This window comes from Carcharodon carcharias, chromosome 2 (genome assembly GCF_017639515.1).
Source record: "Carcharodon carcharias isolate sCarCar2 chromosome 2, sCarCar2.pri, whole genome shotgun sequence".
Taxonomy (NCBI): Eukaryota; Metazoa; Chordata; class Chondrichthyes; order Lamniformes; family Lamnidae; genus Carcharodon; species Carcharodon carcharias.
The window spans coordinates 28805432-28825072 of NC_054468.1; the positions used below are offsets into that span (position 1 = coordinate 28805432).

The 19641-nt window shown below is 43.6% G+C and overlaps 1 protein-coding gene across 6 annotated transcripts in view; it reads right to left on the reverse strand.

The window, feature by feature from the left end:
- Positions 1–3565, reverse strand: part of rhbdd1 (rhomboid domain containing 1) — a 70860-nt gene extending 67295 nt beyond the window's left edge. For 2 of the 6 annotated variants that reach the window (XM_041215479.1, XM_041215488.1), the window contains exon 1: positions 3444–3565. The gene's annotated coding sequence lies outside the window, so the exon portion shown is untranslated. Of the gene's footprint in view, positions 1–1126; positions 1146–3071; positions 3139–3443 lie in introns of those variants that run through there. The other 4 variants (XM_041215471.1, XM_041215451.1, XM_041215459.1 and 1 more) reach the window with 4 other exon arrangements.
- Positions 3566–19641: the final 16076 nt, after the last annotated feature.

A 19641-nucleotide genomic window follows, 5' to 3' on the forward strand; every position in this document is an offset into this window, starting at 1 on the left:
TCTTTTCCCACCTATTTCCATTATTTTTAAATCTTTTATGCCCCCCACCCCCACTAGAGCTATACCTTGAGTGCGCTACCATCCATTCTTAATTAGCACATTCGTTTAGATAATATCACCAACTTCAACTTTTTTTTGTGACATCTTTTGATGACCTGCTCCTATCACTGCTTGCTTGTGGAACTGAGATTCAGAAGGACCTGGGTGACATTAAGGGTAGAAAATTATTTCTATTATTTTTAAATGTATTTCCATTTATTGTTTTATCTTCACCATTTAGCCCATTTCGACCCCTTTCCCCTACCCCACCCCTACTAGGGCAATCTGTCACTTGCTCATCCTGCTTTCTACCCTTAATGTCACCATTAGCACATTCTATAGCTAATATCACCACCGTCAACACCCCTCTGTCCTTTTGTCTATGACATCTTTGGGAATCTCTCCTTTGCCTCCACCTATCACTGGCCCTCTATCCAACTCTACCTGTCCCACCCCCCTCAACCAGCTTATATTTCATCTCATTTCTATTTTTCCTTAGTTCTGATGAAGAGTCATAAGGACTCAAAATGTTAACTGTGTTCCTCTCCGCAGATGCTGTCAGACCTGCTGAGTTTTTCCAGCTATTTTTGCTCCCATGTCTTATGCTGTGTTCTAACTCTATCCAGCAGTACAAAGACTGCAGTGGTTCACTATAACCTGCTTAAGAATAGCAAAGGATAGGCAATAAATGCTGCCAATGACCACAATCCTGAATTAGTATATATATATTTGTTATGTATATGTTTTTAAAAGGCATTGAGTCCTAGATACATGCAGATGTGTTTACATTCCTGATCTCCAGGTAAAATCTTGCAGTGACTGTTGCCCAAGACTCACTAATCCTAGAGCATGGACCCCCACAGAACAGATGGGCCGCTGGAAAAGCAATACAAATAATTTCCATAATTTGCCAATAATTCTGAATAACTATTTTAAATACATGCAAAACATTTGTATTTCTCCAGTTTCAGCCCTTTACTGCCTTTCTATTTCAAAAATACGCAAACTTTGATCGTGCAACATGTTGCAGCTGCTCTGAGAGCAAAGAATTGTATTAAAGCAGTCCAACCAATGGATTAAAACTCACATTTCTGGGAAAAAGAAACTGCTACTCCTGGTCTCAAAAATACCTTTAATTACAAGAAAAGGACAGCTATTTGTACCTTATAATGGTCTGACTTACAATTCTAAAACAGTAAAATTCCTCTTAAAATTAGCAATGCCTGGTTTTATTAATTATTTCCCTTGTTCTCAAGTCCCTTATTAGCCTCTCCCCCATCTCTGTAATCTTCTCCAGGTCCTACTACCACCAACACCCCTGCACCGCACCACACCACACCCAGTCACTAATCTATGCATTGCTCCAATTTTGGCTTTTTGTATATCCCGAATTGCCTTAGTCCACCATTGCCAGCTGTACCTTCAGCTGCCCAGGCCTTAAACATTCGTATTCTCTCCACATGCCTCCTTTAATACGCTCCTTAAAAATTTACTTCTGCGGCCAGCTTTTGGTCACTGTCCAAATAACGCTGTGTTCCAGTGCAGCACCTGGTGATATTCTGCTTCGTTAAAAGGTGCTATTATAAATATATGTTGTTGTTACTAGGAATCTACCTGTTTCCTTCAGAATTAATGACCCCCTCTAGTGAAAGTATGGCTTTGAATTTTTTTTAGATCATGATTAAAGAATACAACAGGCATCTTCCCATTTTGAGAGAATGCCTCTCAGCTATTTTCATTCCATTCCACCCAAGTTGTTATTCTCACTTTTACTCTTTAGTCATTCCCTTTTTATTCATTCCTTCTTCTTAACCGTGGGCATAACTTGAAAAATGAAAACTTCCGCAACAGTAAAAAAAAAATACTGTTTGCACCTCTACTGAACACTTGCTTTTCTTCAAAATTGTTTTGGCTGTAGGCATTCCAATTATTTATACTCATCTTGCGGCCCCCTTGGTTAATGGCATAGGTTATTTGCTGAGCTCTCTACCCTAGTGCCACTTTAAACTCAAGGTAGCAGGATTTCTGTATTAACTGTGAGTAACCCAGGGCCTATATTCTCTGGAGCTTAGCAGAACGAGCGGTGATCTCACTGAAACATACACGTTTCTGAAGCGGCTTGACGGGGTCGACAGACACAGAAGTTGGTTGGGGAAATCAAGAATTGTGGGGGGGGGTGAGGGGTACAAAGTCAGGATGAGGGGTCAATCAATTAGGACTGAGGTGAGGAGAACATTCTTCACCCAAAGGGGTTGGGAATCTTCGGAATTCTCTACCCCATACGATGGTAGGTGGACCATCATTGAATATATTTAAGGCTGAAGAGTCGTAGGGACTCGAAACGTTAACTGTGCTCCACTCCGCACACGCTGCCAGACCTGCTGAGCATTTCCAGGTATTTTTATTTTGGATTTCCAGCATCTGCAGTTTTTTTGCTTTTATATTTAAGGCTGAGAATGGACCGAATTTTGGTCTCAGGGAAACATGGCACATGGGGGCGGGGGGGGGGGGGGGGGGGTTTGGTGGGCAGGAAAGTGACATTGAGGCAGATCGGCCACGACCCTTTCGAACGGTGGGGCCAATGTCCAAGCGGCTGTATGGACTACTCCTGCTCCTAATTCCTTATGTTCTTCACAGCAATCTCTGGGCACATCGACTAAAGAGTCACAGGTTTCCGCCGCTGTTTTAACATGCACATTTGCGAGGTCACGTCCAAACCAGGCGCAGTTTACAAAACAGTGGGAACGTTAAAAGGCGGACATAATCGGGAGACTAAAGTTTACCCCTTTTTAAGCGGGTTATGTTTAACGAAGAAGTCGCAATTTCGAAGCGAAACTGAAAATGGGACCAATGCGCAGCACGGCAACGGGCCGTCCGCCCCCAAATGTGTTTTGAGGTCAGTGGCACGATAAGAAACCGCCAAAGCGGAGGTGATTGCTCCTAGCCCGATTTTAACCCGCCCCCCTCCTCTCCTCATCCGCGGCCCGCCCGGCACCCGCTCGGCCGTTATCGTTTGAAAATACCGTACTCACTGTGACGTCAGAGGAAGCCCAACCGTCAGTCCGCATGCGTCCGAACAATAACTATTTCCCCCCCCACCTCCTCCTCCTCCTCCCACCCACCCCCAACTTCCTGCGGCCGCGATAAAAGGTTCCGCGTGAAGACTGAGCTCGAGCTGACGCACCGGGGCCCTCTTTATTTCCCATCCTGGCCCTGTCAGGGAGAGCCACGTCAGGTCTAAGGCAAAATTAACAACCTTCTTTCGGTGCGAGGAGAAATTGCGTCAGCTAAGACCGGGGAGGGGAGGGGAGGGGAGTGGGATGTTTGGGAAATGGTTTCAAGCTCCATTCAGGAATTGCATCATCACGTATCAAGTGTAAAAAGTGAAACAAAAATAAAAATACCTGGAAAAACTCAAGTGTCTGCAGAGAGGAGCACAGTTAACGTTTCGGGTCCGTATGACCCTTCAACAGAGCATCGTTTTCCCCGATAAGGATTTTCGTTTCAGAGAACTATCCCAAGGCTCTAAGATTAAAAAAAAGCAAAATGCTGTGGATGCTGGAAATCTGAAACAAAAACAGAAACTGCTGGTAAAACTCAACAGACCCAGCGCCCCACCCTGCCCTCGTGCCCACATGTCCGTCCTTACCCTGCTGCAATGTTCCAGCGAAGCTCGGCGCGCAAACTGGAGGAACAGCACCTCATCTTCCGATTAGGCACTTAACAGCCTTCCGGACTTAACAAAAACAGAATTACCTGGAAAAACTCAGCAGGTCTGGCAGCATCGGTGGAGAAGAAAAGAGTTGCAGTTCTGTCGAAGGGTCATGAGGACTCGAAACGTCAACTCTTTTCTTCTCCGCCGATGCTGCCAGACCTGCTGGGTTTTTCCAGGTAATTCTGTTTTTGTTTTGGATTTCCAGCATCAGCAGTTTTTTGTTTTTATTCCGGGCTTAACACTGACTTCAACAACTTCAGACCATGAACTCTCTCCTCCAGCCTCACCCCTTTTTTAACCCCCTTTTTCAAAGTTCATTTTCATTTTTATTTTTTATCCACTTATTTTTTTTATTTATTTTCATTTTTATTCATTGTTTTATCCCCATCTTTTATCCTATTTTCATCTTTCCTGCCACTGTCCCCTCCCCCCCACCCACCCTTGTTCATGTTGTTCTTTCCAGAGTGTTTACCCTTGTCCTGCTATTGTCACGTTCTGCTTTCTGACCTTAATACCACCATCAGCACCTCCTTTAGCCAGTACCACTATCATTAACACCCCTTTGTCCTTTTGTCCATGAAGTCTCTGGCAATTTCTTCTTTGCCTCCATCTATCACTGGCCTTCTATCCAGCTTCACCTGGCCCCCCCCCCCCCCACCCAGTCCACCTGCAACAATATAAATTTCATTACATTTTTACTTTTCTTTAGTCTGAAGAGTCATAAGGACTCAAAGCGTTAACCTCTTTTTTTTCTCTCCACAGATGCTGTTAGACTTGCTGAGTTTTTCCAGCATTTTCTGTTTTTGCCCCCAAGGCTCTGCTTCATAGAGGTATTAACTGGAGGCTGGCATGGGGCTTGGATTTAGGTGCCATGCCGTACAAGGAAATATTGGGTTGGAGTCACCATGAAGCACAGCTGTGTAGAAGGTTAATTTTAAGGAGGGTGTAAAGGTGGAAGGGATTTGGAAGGGAATTCCAGGCACTGGAACTTAGGCACAGCTGCCAGTAATGGAACAAATTTGTGGGGGAGGGCAGTGGTGGTCATATAGTGGGGGAGGGTACAGAGATTTGGTAAGGGTGAGACCATGGAACGACTCAAATTTTGAAATTTTGGAGAAGCGGAAGCCAATGTCGATCAGCAAGGGTGAGAGGGTTGTCCTAGGATGAGGCTGAGTAAATTGGGTATATACTCTGGAATCCGAAAGAATGAAAGGTGATCTAATTGAAACATTTAGAATTATGAAGGGGCTTGACAGGGTAGATACTGAGAAGTTGTTTCCCCTGTCTGGGGAATCTAGAACAAGGGAGTACAAATTTTAGGATTAGGGATTGATGAGGCATTTCTTTATTTGAGAGGTTACGCACGTTTGGAATTCTCCACCCCTGAGGGTTGTGGATGCATTGAAGATATTTAAGACTGAGATAGCAGATTTTTGATCTTAGGGAATTGGGGGAAATGGGAAGAGGGTGGGAAATTGGATTTGAAGCTCAAGATCAGCCATGATCATATTGAATAGCAGAGCAAGTTCAACAGGCCATATGGCCTTCTTCTGCTCCTTTTTCTTATATAGTTATGTTTTTATGATCCATGTGTAGGACTTCTATGAGCTGAAGGTTGTGGAGAGTGGGAGGCTGACCAGGAGTTCCTTGAAATAGAACTGAGACCACTAGTTCCCAATGTTGCCCAACTGGCAGTTTTACACTTCAGAGTATCAGACCATCTGAGGTATCATTTGCATGCAACCTAAATAAGCACTTCCCTGCAGCATACCACTCAAGTCACCTCAAACTGCCAAATAGGGTTCCCAACCCTCCAGGATTGGCCTGGAGTCTCCAGGAATAGAAGATCAATCTCCAGGAATTGAAGATCAATCTCCAGGGCACTACTGTGTACAATCCTGGAGAAAAATCATAGGGACATTTAAAGAAATAGTATTATTAATTTTCTTTGAACATTTCTCTTTACCAGATATAAAAATACTGAAAATAGGGGGAAATAGGCTGATTGGTTTACAGCCAATTGGGTAATGAGTCTTTTCACCTTCCGATTGGCGTATGAAGGCAGTACCAAACAAGGATGGATGTGTTGGCTGACTAATGGCTGGAGTGTGGGGGAATGTAATGAAACCTCCAGGAATACATTTAATCACAGTTGACAACCCTGCCTCCGAATCCTAAGGAATATAAGGCCACTGCTATTCTCCTCCAGAAGGTTAGCCACTGCTCCATTTCAGAGAATTGGCTGTGGCGAAGAGCCTAGAATTGAAGTCGTAGTAAGATTTGAATGAGGAGAGTGAGACATGGCAAAGCCTGACCTCCTCAAACCAAATCTGGCAACTGATGACGAGGCCAGTTGTATATAAGGCAAGATTGGCTGAAGGCCCTCTAATTTGAGGGTACAAAGATGGGGACTGTACCAGGGAAGTGAAAAGATCGGAAGATAATGATTGTTTTGCTGGGAACAAGGATGTTAAAGGTAAACATCCAGTGCAGGGCTACAGGGAAAAGGCATGTGAGTAGCACAAGGTGAGTTGCTGTTGCAGAGGACCAGACTGGACTCAATGGGCCAAATGGCCTCCTGTGCGGTAACCATTCTGTGAGCAGTAAAGAACAAAAGAGATCTTGCCTTTCACAATTTGAGAACATCTTTGTGCTTTAAGCTAATGAGGTACTTTTTGAAGTGTAGTCACGGGTTCTACCATTGCCTGTTTTTCATTGTTGAGAAATCACACATGGCGTAGTGATAAGAACATAAGACATAGAAGCAGGAGTAGACTGTTCAGCCCTGCGAGCTTGCTGCACCATTCAATTCAATTGTGGCTGATCCTCTGTTTTCCTGTCTGTTCTCTGTATCTCTTGATTCTCTGAGAGATCAAAAATCTATCGATCTAAATATTGGATATACTCAACAATGAAGTATCTACAACTCTCTGGGGCAAACAATTCAAAAGATTCTCAACCCTCTGAGTGAAGAAATTTCATCTCAGATCTAAACAATTTATCCCTTATCCTGAAGCTGTGCCCTTATGTTCTAGATTCCCCAGCTAGGGAAACAATCTCCCAGTATTGACCTGGTCAAGCCTCTTCAAAATCTTATATATTTCGATAAGAAATCGGGGATAGTCAAGAGGCCAGGATTGAAGGAGTGCATATCTTGGAGTGCTGGAACAGGTTAAAGATAGAGAGAGATGAAGTCATAGAGCAATTTGAAAACAAGGATGACAATTTTAAAATGAAGGCATTGTTTAATCGGAAACTGATGTAGGTCAGCAAGTGGTTAATGGGACTTAGTGCAAGTTAGGACACAGGCAGCAGAGTTTTGGATGGACCTCAAGTTTACAGAGGGTAAAATGTTGAGTGGCTAGTCAGTAATGCATTGGAATGGTCAAATGCAGAGGTAAAAGGCATTTCAGCAGCAAATGAGCTGAGGTGGGGCAGCTTTGGGTGACTTCATGGAGGTGGAAATGTGCGGCATTCATGATAGCATGGATTTGTGGCTGGAAGCTCATCTCCGGGTCAAATATGCCAACCAGGTTGTGAACATTTTGGTTCAGCCTCAGACAGTTGACAGGGAGAGTGTGGAGTCAGTGGCTAAGGAACAGAGGTTGTGTTGGGGACTGAAGACAATAAGAGAAATAGAGTGGTGAAGGGACATATACACCCATTAAGTATAGCTGCAGGCAAAAGTATAATGGATGATAAGGCAATGGCAGGCTTATTAAATGAGCGCTGTGGGTGTACCTACACCACATGGACTGCAGCAGTTCAAGAAGGCAGCTCACCACCACCTTCTCAAGGGCAACTAGGAATGGGCAATAAATACTGGCCCAGCCAGCGAAGTCCACATCCCGTGAATGAATTAAAAAAAAGCACTTTTCATGTTTCAATACACCCCAAAGCACTTTGTGGTCAATCAATTAGTTTGAAATCTTTATGTACTAAAGAGAGGCCACATGACTATGGTAAGCCACAGTGCCCATAGGCATATCTCCAAACACCCCCTTTCCATGAAAAAGAAAAAAAAATTGCATGCACTTTCATTTGCAGTTGCAAGTTACCTGAATACATGCTCTATAAAGAAGATCATCGTTCATAAATGAAAAAAATTTGTTCAGTTAGTCTTTCCTCTGGCCCTCCCTACACACACATTGTGCAGGTAATCTTTAAAGTATTGCAATGGTATCCATGCAAGTTGTTGTTGGCTGTTCGTCTGGTGTTTGCTGGTTCCTGGAGTGATGTTGCCTTTCCGGGGAACGTCATTGCAGTGACAAGTGTTGATGCTGTGGTAATTGTTGCTACTGATTTTGCATTTGTTGTGGAATAGTTTACCTCTGGGACTGATGGTTGTTCAGTTCCTTGTTCAATTGGCAAAATCAACTCTTCCTCAGCAGCTGTCTGCTGTGAAGGAGCAGCTTCTCCAGTTGAACATAAATGTCTTTGAGTGTGACGATACGTCCGATTGTTCACTTGTGTACAATCTGAGGTGACAACTGCTCTACGTTGGTTTCAAGTTGCCAAGTGGGCTGACTTTTGTGAGTGCTTATACTCTGACCAGCTCTCCAGCAGCTAAAAAACTACGGAAGCCAGAAGTAGTAACAGGAGTGAGTGACAAAATCAAGGTGGAAGGATAGCCTAATTTTACTTTGATAAAGCTGCAAAATCATTCAGAGCTGAGAGTTGGGATGGACCCCCGTGCCAGAGTGTCCCTTAATTTTGTCCATGACGGTTAGTTATTTTGCATGTGTCAAGCTTTTGGTTTGTCTGAAAACAAAGCAGTCAATTTGCTCACAGCAAGGCCCAACAATCGGTAATGAAAGAAATGACCAGGTCATAGGTATTTTGGTGGCGTTAACTGAGAGATAAATGGCCAGGAAAACTCCCCAACTCTTCAAACAATCATGGAATCTTTTATGTCCATCTTCATATTACTCCTTCCAAACTGCATTGTACTGTCAGCCTAGATTATGGGTGGGATTTTCCCATCCACGCTCCAAATGTGGTGGCAGTTGTGAAAATCGGCATTTTCCCCATAGGTCACAATAGCGGATTTTAATGCCGTAATATCCGTTACCTGCCTCATTAATTATGCACACACAGGAAAAACATCGGATCATGGGCAGGCGGCCTCTGATTAGCCCGCCCTGCTGTGAGCTCACTGGTACCTCACTCCGGGTGCCATATTTAAAGAGCAGCCACACACAGTTGTCTCACTGCATGTAGGGCAGGACTGCTCCACTGAAGACTTGGCCCTGAAAGCCAAGAAGACAGCCCCCAAGTTCAGTAATGCCTCCCTGGTTCACCTACTGGATGCCCGCTGTGATGTCCTGTACTCCTGCTCTGGCCGCAGGAGGCCCACCAGTCTCACCACTCCAGTTTGAAAGGTGGTGGCAGAGGTGGTTAGTGCCAATGCTGCACAGAGGATGTCAGCCATCCAATGCAGAAAGAGGATGAATGACTTCATCCGTTCTGCCAGGGTAAGTCAATCATTTCATCACTCTCAACTCACACACTCACCAGCCCATCAGATATTCACTGGCATCTCAAACACTGCCAGCTCAAGGCACCTCACCACTGACTCTCTCTCATACACCTTCATGTCTCCATCTGGCCTTATATCCTCTGGAGCTCGCGTCGTAATCTTGTCCATGGCTCTACTCAGCACCCACAGGGGGCAGGCATCCTTGTCATCTGCCCTGGCATGCATCCTGCTCACAGACTCTCCAGCTGTCTTTTTGCAGGCCAATCTTGCACACAATCAGAGGGAGCAGTCCCAGACTGGGGATGGAGTGGCTGAGATGAAGGTCCTCGCTCCCTACAAGAACCGAGCCATCGTGCTGGTTGGTGAGGACGCAGACCGTTCCTGCACTGATGGTGAGGTCGGCGACAAACACCCAAGCGTGGATCCTGCACCGGCTCATCCCTCAGACAACTATACTGTGAGTGCATTGACCATTTTTCAAGTCGCCTGCCAAGCAGTAATTATCTCTACTTTCTTTCATAGGTACCCTGCCAAGCACCCAAGGCCCTCAACCAGCCAGGCCTTCAGCTCAAGCCTCAATGACACCTCAGATGAGCCTGAGGACAGCATAGTTAAAGACCCGTCAGAGCACTCAGACTCCAGTAGTGCAGAGACACATACCTTGGTGGGACCTAGTTCGAGAGTAGGCTCGGGGTCACAATCTGGTGAGCACAGCATACAATCTGGTCTACAGCAGGTGGAGGCAGGGACATTTGAGCTTGCCGGCACTCGGAGGACTGCTGGAGGCCACAATTCTGCTGAATCCAAGCCAGGTGACGAGCCTCCGGACTTGGTCCTATCTCAGTTATTGGAGCTGCACCGACAATCACGGGGACGTCAGGAAGGGACGTCCGCTGCATTCTTCAGATATCAACGCACGATGGAGGAGTCCATCCCCGTTCAGTCTAAACTCATAGCGTTGGCATGCCAATGCACCAAGGTCAACACTGGTAGGGTGGCAGCGACCATGGAGACCTTGGTCCAGAACATAGGTCCTGCATTGCAGCTGGAGCTCCACTTCATTGGTATAGGCGTTGGTGGCATCCTTCAGTGGCTACGTGAAGGGGGGGCAGGGCAGCTCGATTTCACTCCTTCTCAGGGAGTCAGCCAGGTGCACTCGAGCACATGCATCCATAGAGAGGAGGACCAGCGGCTGGACACCCCAGGCCATTCACCCAGGTGACTCCAGCAGTGTCCAGCTGATCCCAATCCCCTCCTTCTGTGACCCTATTAGATTCAGCTGCACAGGCTGAGGAGGGTGCATCGGGTGTTAAACTAATGTATATAGTGTTCACAAATATAAATGGAATCGCACCCATTTCACATATCCTCTTGTGTATGCCTCCTCTTTATGATCAGCTTTGTTAAGCATGTGTGACATCATGATCCCTCCCCCCACTTATCACAGATATCGTTCTCATGTGCCTTTGGTTAATGTTGATGCTTCCAACTGACCACATTGTGTGCCCCTTCTCAGATCGTTTCCAGCATCAGTTATACCTCGTCCTTAAAGTAAAGTAAGCTTGTGAAAGGGAACTCATTCTCTAACTTTGCTGGGTCATGGAATGTTAAATCTTCGCTGTGTAAGATTGAGGCTGAGGTGTTCGGCCATCTCCTCAGCATTATTGAAAAGTGAAGGTTTAGTATGCAAGGAAAAATGTTGAAACGCATTGAAAAGATTCATATATACTGGAACTCTATGTTCTCTCTGTCATATGGCAGATTTTTCAATCATTGAGCCTAAAATCACAGTCTGTGTGTACTCCTGTCTGCCTTGAGCATTGCCCACTCCCTGAGTGTACATCTGACAAGCTCACCCTTAAGTGTGACCAGCTTCGATGTGCCAGAGCTCTTTCACTTGCAGCCACATTATTATCCTGGCACTCGATGCAACAACCTGGAGCCTTTCCCACCTTCTATTTGCCTGCATAGCACCCAGAAGGCCCTGGTCATAGTGTAGGGAAGCAGCGTTGTGCTAGACGTTGTGCGTATCATCCCCTTACCTAATCAGTTGCCGACATCATTGATGATAACTCTAAATGATGATGTGTTGCAGTCAATGGGTTCTTTTAGCATGCTCTTGATGCTCATATGTGACCTGGATGGGAATACAATGTTGAGGGCAGCAATGGCCTAGGAGCCAGGATGTAACGAAGCTGAAGTGCGCTCTTTAATGTGAACAAAGCCTCACCTTGAGGTCTCCATAGTGTTCTTGCTGCATAGAAGTCGCAAGGTCAGGTCTGACCAGTAGGGGAGACTGTCTGCGTTCAAGAGGAGGCAGTATAGTGTGTGGCATGCCAGTGTATGAAATTGGTTATCCTCAGGTGGTCAATCTATATGGAAAGGTCAGGCTAAATGTAGGCCTGCAGAGTGCCGGATGTCAACATTATGGAGATGAAGGTGACACAGCACTGAATCATCTGGTACGAAATAGAGACAGTTTAAGTAAGTTATTTTTTTTGTGGGTGTTAGGAATGAGTTTTAGCTTTAACATTTAAGTTTGATTTGTATTTCTGTATTTGTGTGTTAAGAAAAGGTCAAATTGTGTTTAGTTTCACTTTAAAAGGTGCCTGTATTTCTAAAGAGAGTTTTACAACTGTTGCAGCTAAGTTAAACAAACAAAAGTAGAGAAACTGAGCTGTTGCCTAGCAACTGAGGTCAAGAGAGGCAGGTTACTCCCACAGAGACACACACAAGAAACTAGAAACAGCAGTTTGATTTGAAAGCTGTTTGAATTCAGTTGGTTTTGAAAGTAACTGCCAAGAGAGACTGGAGCAAAGGGGACAGATAGCCACCCCCAAGCTAAAGAAAAGACCCCAAAATTCAGGGGAGTGGAACAGGAGAAAGTCCCAAGCAGACCTTCTAGCCAAAGGGAAGGATAGGAATCTGGAAAATGTCCTGTTAAGTGAAGTTAACAGTGAGGGGCAGAGAGAAAGGCTCCAAGCTTCAGATTTAAAGAGACAAAAGCTGCAGAAAGCAGTTTTAAAATGAGAACAGCTTACAAGAGGCAAGAAGGCCCGAAGAGATAAGTCTGTAACTATTTGCTATGGCCATGTGAAACAGTGCCGTACTGTTGATGGCTGAGTCAGTGAGATCGAGTGCATGGAAGACAGCTTGAATTCATATGGTAACCCAAGGAAGAGGAACATCGGAAGGAGAGTTCAAAACGCTGGAGGTGAACCCTTGCGGAAGGCGTCTGAAAGAAAGCAATGGTTTGGGAGAAGATTCCAAGGTGAGTTCTTGGAAAGTGGAGATTGGAAACCATCGTGTGAAAGACGGAGTTCAGTGAAACTGGTTGGCTCATGGTGTAACAAGCGTCTGGGGGGAGTTGAGGAGAAATCCATAGCACCTGTCTGTGATGGCATCTGTTATTTGCTTTCACATTGTGGTGTGTCTGACCGCAGGTTGCCAATTAGTTTACATGGATTGTACTTACTGTGAACATTAGAGTATAAGATAGCTTTTGTAATCTTGTGTTATCCTTACATATCTGTATATGTAAAGGTATATCTGTAAAAGTATAGCTGTGGGTGAAGGAGTATTGTAATATAGTTAATCTTTTCTTGTTAATAAATGTTTTATTCTTCTGTTATAAGTTCATTAGCTGACTCTGGTGACTTTGTAGCCTCTCTCCACATATCTAAACAAACAAATAAAAGTTAGGATCTATCAAGCTAGGTTCCACCCTAGGATCAGGCATGAACAGGGGTAATCTCAGCTAGGATTATAACACATCTCAAAACATATGAGGGCCAGCGTAACATCCTCAGCTGCTATCGCCCAAATGTCACCTGTCAGTATCAACATCGAGGCGAGTCATAAAGCATTGACCCATTGCTTGAGATGGAGCTCTTTGAGGAGCTTTGTCAGACTGAGGGCATACAACCATGGATGCACTGAGGATTGTACAGCCGCCCTTACCTCTACAACGCTGCTGTAGCAAGTGAGATGCTAGAGAATGCTTGAAAAGGCAACACCTTCTGACGTGTGCTTCTGGGATGGCCTCCTCCAGTTAGTACCTTATCTGAGCAAGGACACATGCTTCCGAGGCCTCATCATTGTTCAAAGCATCAGGACAATGTGAACCTGATGCTTAAGTGCTCACTCTCCAGTTGAAGTGGGTGGTTGAAATGAAAGAGAGAACCACGCTGATGTTCATTTGGGCTCATGATGGAGGGTGCTTACCCAAGAGGAGACTTACTCTTACTCGTCATCCTGCTCGTGAAATCTGGTTGCTATGAGGGCCTCACGTGCATGCCAGCTTCATCTGGCCTGTACTCTGGCATCTTCCCCTGCAGCCTCGGCCTCAACGCCCTCATCCCTTTTGATGTCCTCCTCATCGGAGGAGACATGCAGCTCCTCCATTCCAGCATCTGGCAAGTCTTCCCTCTCCCCATTTACAGCATCAAGTTGTGAGAAGTGCAGCAAGGCACAGTGATTGTGAGACTCTCATGGAGTGCTCACTCAGATCTGTCGAGGCATTGGAATCGCATCTTTAACATGCCAATGGTCTGCTCCACCAATGTTCGGGTAGTGGTATAAGCTTTGTTGTACCTTCTCTCAGCTGGATCTTGTGGCCGCCGCACGGGCATCACTAACCATGTCCTTTGTAGTTACCCTTTGACACTGAGGAGCATCTCTGGATCCTGTCTGGTCCCTCGAATATGTCCAGGATCTGTGACCTACTCATGATGTAGGAGTCGTGGCAGCTTCCTGGGTATCTGGCGCAAACCTGCAGGATTTGTTTCTTGTGGTCACAGGCCAGCATGTCATTGATCAAGTGGAAGCCTTTCCTGTTTCTGTATCAGAGTACATGTCACCAAGGAGCTTTTATAAGACCATAAGAGGTAGGAGCAGAAATGGGCCATTTGGCCCATCAAGTCTGCTCTGCCATTCATTGAGATCATGGCTGATCTGATAATCCTCAACTCCACTTTCCTGTCTTTTCCCATAACCCTTGATTCCCTTACTGGTTAAAAATCTGTCTATCTCAGCCTTGAATATACTTAATAATCCAGCCCCTGCAGCCCTCTGTAGTAAGGAATTCCACAGATTCACTATCCTCTGAGAGAAGAAATTCCTCCTCATCTTTGTCTTAAATGGGAGACTCCTTACTCTGAGATTATGCCCTCTGGTCCTAGACTCTCCCACAAGGAGAAACAACCTCTCATTATCTACCCTGTCAAGGCCCCTAAGAATCTTATGTGTTTCAATAAGGTCACCTGTCATTCTTCTAAACTCCAAACTATAGCCACATACATACAGTGGATGGCACCCTGAACTTGTCGGAAACCGGATATCGCAGCAAAGACCATTACTGGTGTCCTGGCTGGCTTGATCACTGTCAAAGTTAACATAATTGTGGACCTTGGTGAAACACGTATCTGTTACCTCCTGTAAGCACTTATGTGTGGAAGCTTCAGAGATCCTGCAGAGGTCCCCAGTGGAGCCCTGGAAAGAGCCAGTTGTGTGGAAGTTAAGAACGGCAGTGACTTACACAGCAACTGGCAATGGATGCCCTCCCAGTCCCCGTAGCATCAAATCCTGCAGAATGTGGCAGATGTGCACCACCAGAACCTCGGACAAGCTGAGGCATCGGTGACACTGCTTGTTGCTCGTCTGCAGAAAAGACATGCTTCTTCTGTACACCCTTAGTCTTGAGAGCTGCCTGTGCATGATATTTCTGTGAGCCTCATCCTCTGCATCTGGAGGGGGCCCTGTTACCCTTTGCTCATAAAGGTGAAGCTTCTCTCTCTGGTGAACGTGACTCCTCCGCTGCAATCTTCCCTGCCTTCTCTCCTGATTGTATGCGATGATGCAGGTAGCAATAAATCCAGCATCCATCTTGTTGAAGGTTTCCTCTGTGCAGCATAAAAGAGAAAAATACATGAGTGAGCATGAACTTCCAAAGGTCCTATTTCTGTCAATAACTTGTGAGTGATTGTGGGTTCAAGGACTTGCGTCCAGTGTTGGCACCTAATTGTCTCTAAACTGGAACTGAATACCATTGTAGGCTTTCCTTCTAAATTCTCAAATATTCAAGATCTCTCATCTGTCCCTTTAATTATTATTTTCAAGAAAAATTTAGCATGGTGATTGGTCTTGTGGCCAAGTTACAGAGGACTGCCACCACTCATTAAATGTATGATATGCTTAAACTAGATCATGAGAATTAAAAAACTTTGAAATTTCACATTTCTTTGTATGGGTGCCATGTACTATATCTGAGCATTCAGCCTTGTTTTACAAATACTTACTATATGCTACCTGTGTCTGATTAAAGATGTTCAGAAACAAATGAGTTTCTCAGAATATTTCTAGACCCATAATATGCTTAAGTGAATTGATTTTTTTTTCTTTCAATGTTTTGTACCTTATATTTGTCGTTATTAAATTTTATTTGTAACCACTTTGCAGTGCCTGATGTAATTAAATTTGAATTGATTCTATTTCTCCTGAGCTAAACATCAACCACAATTGCTTTGACTTTAACTATCTTTCCATTAGCTTTGATTTGCAAATGCCCTTCTGAAGGTCAGAGGTGTTCTGTATTTTTAAAAAAATGTTAGTATAAAAATGGTGCAGTGATGATTTAATATAAAGATAATTACTTTTATGGTTCCATGATTCTATCCCACTCTTCAGGTGTGTTATGGTCACACCAAATGCCAGTAAAACTTATTAGGAAGATGGACCCTTTAATTTAGAAAGGCAGCACAGAATATGGAAAATTTCCCTTGACAAGATGGACTCCAGAGGGCTAGATGACTTTTCTATGGTTTCTGGACAGACAGGGGTTAACACGTGCCTGGACATGCCTCTGGAAAGCCATTAAAATGTAAATGTCCTTGTGGAGGACCTTCCATTGAAAAGAATCAGGATGTAACAGATCAGCTGTGGAATTAACAATTTCTATTATTTATATATTTAATAAAACTCAGTACAGAAGCTGGCTTGAGACAGCAAAGATCTTATAATGCTAAGAACAGCCCAGAGAAGGCAGTCTTGGACTAACATCCCAGAGGGAGAGATCTCGCCTAGTGAAAAGAGGAACCCTGCCTAGAGAAATCCACTACTAGCAGAGAAGTGACACTAGTTCTTTTTACTGCAAGATATATCTTCACTACAGGAGCTCGTCTAAGTTCATCAACAGAAACACCGAACATCCATCTTTTCTTCAGTGAACCAAGAGGGAATTTTCAGGCCTGCGACACTTCCAATGGCCATCTTGAAGAAATAGAGTAATAGTGACTTTTGAACTCTTTTTAAAGATATCAGTGCATATTACCCTTTTTTTGTAATCATCTTTTCTAGTGTGTGTATATGTGTGTGTGAATGAGGAGTGGGTGCTTTTTGCAATCATTCCGGGTGTTGTGCAAATAAATGTTTATATTTTCTTTTGATTTAAACTTACCAGAAAGGCTGTTTCATGTCTGTTCTTAAAAATCATAGCACTCAAGGGATTAAAACACCCTCTCAAAAATAGATCTTGTTGTAGTCAGTGAAGAAATGGGAAAAGGGGGTAATTATCACACATCTCTCCTCATCCATAACAGTTCACTTGTCCTCCTCCTTAACCCATTAGCCTCTTTGAGCCCCTCTTAAGTTACACTTCTCTTGGAGTTCCATGATCAGCTGGGTTATTCGAGTCAAACTGAACGTATGAAAAGGACAGGAAAATACCACCTGTCCCATCCACCTTTTCCAGATATGGTGCAGTAACATACATTATTAACCTTTCGTCCAGTCACGGAATCTACTCTGAGAGTCAAAACAAACTGTAAATACCTGTGGCCTATTTAGGAAAAACTCTGGGGAATTCATTTCTGACCCCTCAAGGCAATCAAGCAAGTTTAAAGAGACCACAGTAATTCATGAGGTCTAGCAATGTTGGATACCCCACAACTTACCTTGAATAACTTGTGCACCTCCCTTTTGAAGGATTACAGGAAACTCATATTCACCACATGCTTCCGTAATCAGTTCCTGAAAATAAATACTTCAAAACACTTCATCTGTATTTTTCCACTCCTATCCACTAGTTACTCCATCACTCTCTATCTCAACTAGCTTATTCAACTGAACAGAATATATTCCCTTCATCATTTAGATACTTCAACCGTATTTTTCTAATGAAAATATCTTCAAAACCTCAAGCCTTTCCAAATAATTGAGAACATGAAGGTAATCATCTTGAATGTGGTGTTATATAGAAGAGTTTATCTGAAAATGAAATTATCTGAAAATGTATATTACACGAATAATCCCTTATGCATCTTTTTTCTTTCTCACCACATCATCTTTATTGCCTGTACTCAGAGGCAATCAGATATAAAAACAACATTCAAACATTAGAAGTCACCAGCTTCTACATATCTAACCTGTTCTTCTACATGTAAGCTGTTCATTACCACGTGGTAGAAATCTAAATAAATGAAATTACTGTGCTTACTTTTGCATGGACCACTGAACTAGTTTCAGAATCATATGGTTGAGACATTGATCGCCATTGCCTGCAGGTTGTTCACGGTTAATACTTGTTAATTATGAATTGTCAGTTTCTCTGTTTGAGTGAGGAGTTGTTTTTTGTCCTCAGGGCTAATCATCCATATCATTGTGGTCTGTATTTGTATATATCAACCTGATTAAAGAAGAGAAGCACAGAGATATAAGCCCTGATGAATAAGCTGTTGTAATAACTTTAATGTAACAGAGATATGAGCCAAAAAGATTAGTCAGAACTGAACTTTCCCAGGTGTTCTAATATTTAGGCACATTTTTCAATTAGGCGTTGCCTGTTTATGTTGAAGTCTAGATGTTAAAAACATGATTGAGAAATAAATAAAAGGATCTGGAGAATATAATTTTCATTAACAGTAATAAACAGTAGTGATCAAAATAGAAATGTTGTTTTCATCCCCTGTGAAAGTAAAGAATGGACTGAGTGTCCCTTTGCCAGTGTTCAAGTCTGCTTCCTGCTGAAAGAAAGGTGGAAGATTGGGTAGAGCAGTGAGTCTTACAGAAGGCAATTGTTTACAAAAAAGCAAAAGCATACAAAAACTAAAAAAAAAACTGCAGCTATCTCTTTGTTAAGTTTGATAATTAAGGGTCAAATTAATGACATGAAATACCAAAGCTCCAGTACAGTATGGACTACCAACTCACTGGGTTACACTTTCTTGGCCAGGCGATCTTAATTTCATTCCCTGTCAATGGAGAGTCACAGCAGAGAAAGGCAACAGTGCAATTGAAGAAATCAAAGAGAGAGTCACCCTCAGATTTTCCTTTGCATTTCAGATAAGCCAACTACACAGGAACATTGCCAAAGACAGAATGCAGGTATGTTCATCTTCAGGAATGGACAATTTCTGATTGACCCAAAACTTGTGGCCAGCAGCAATGTTACTGACTACATTTAAAAATACATTCTTACCCTTTTTTGTAGACTGCAGCAGGTACTTGCTTCCCCCACCACCCCAGCTGCAGTGTGGATCCATCAAGCAGGTGAATGGGAAGGTCTAGTGGCAAGGTGTAATTCTCCGTGTTCGCCGCTATTAGAAATAGCAAGATCCGGGCTATTGTATTGTTTCAGTTAGGAGATTTTTTGTAGGATTTGGGTAGAAGAAACAATAGTAATCATATATATCCTTTATGAAAAGTATGTTTCTTTGACTTTCTGAAGGTAGGCATTAACCGACTATTGGACTGACTTGAGGTCAAAAGTCAAGTCATCCAAGGAAATCTATTGGATGGCTTTGTACTTGAGTTATCAACTTATTAAGTTGTTAAGTAATTATTGTTACTCTAGGTTCCCAGAAAGCTTTTAATGCTTATAATGCAAAATAGAAAAGGTTTCCATTCATTCCCTTAGAATGTTCTGACATTTTATTTTATTACAATCTATGCTTTCTAAAATTCTTTCTATTAGGTCTGTACATCATAATTTGTCAACCATTTCGATGTACCTGTTCAAGGGAGGATCTGGCAGGATTGTCCCATGAAAAGAGATTGATGAGGCTTTATTCTTTCCCTGGATATGAGCATCGCTGGCTGGGCCAACATTTATTTCCAATCCCTAGTTGCCCTTGAGAAGGTGGTGGTGAGCCGCCTTCTTGAATCACTGGAGACCAAGTGGTGCAGGTACACCCACAGTCCTGTTAGGAAGGGAGTTCCAGGATTTTGGCCCAATGACAGTGAAGGAACGGCGATTATTGTTCCAAGTAAGGACGGTGTGTGACTTGGAGGGGAACTTGCAGGTGGTGGTGTTCCTGTTCATCGGCTGCCTTCATCCTTCAAGGTGGTAGAGGTCGTGATTGTGGAAGGTGCTGTCGAAGGATCCATGTTTAGTTGTTCACCAAGATTGTTCACC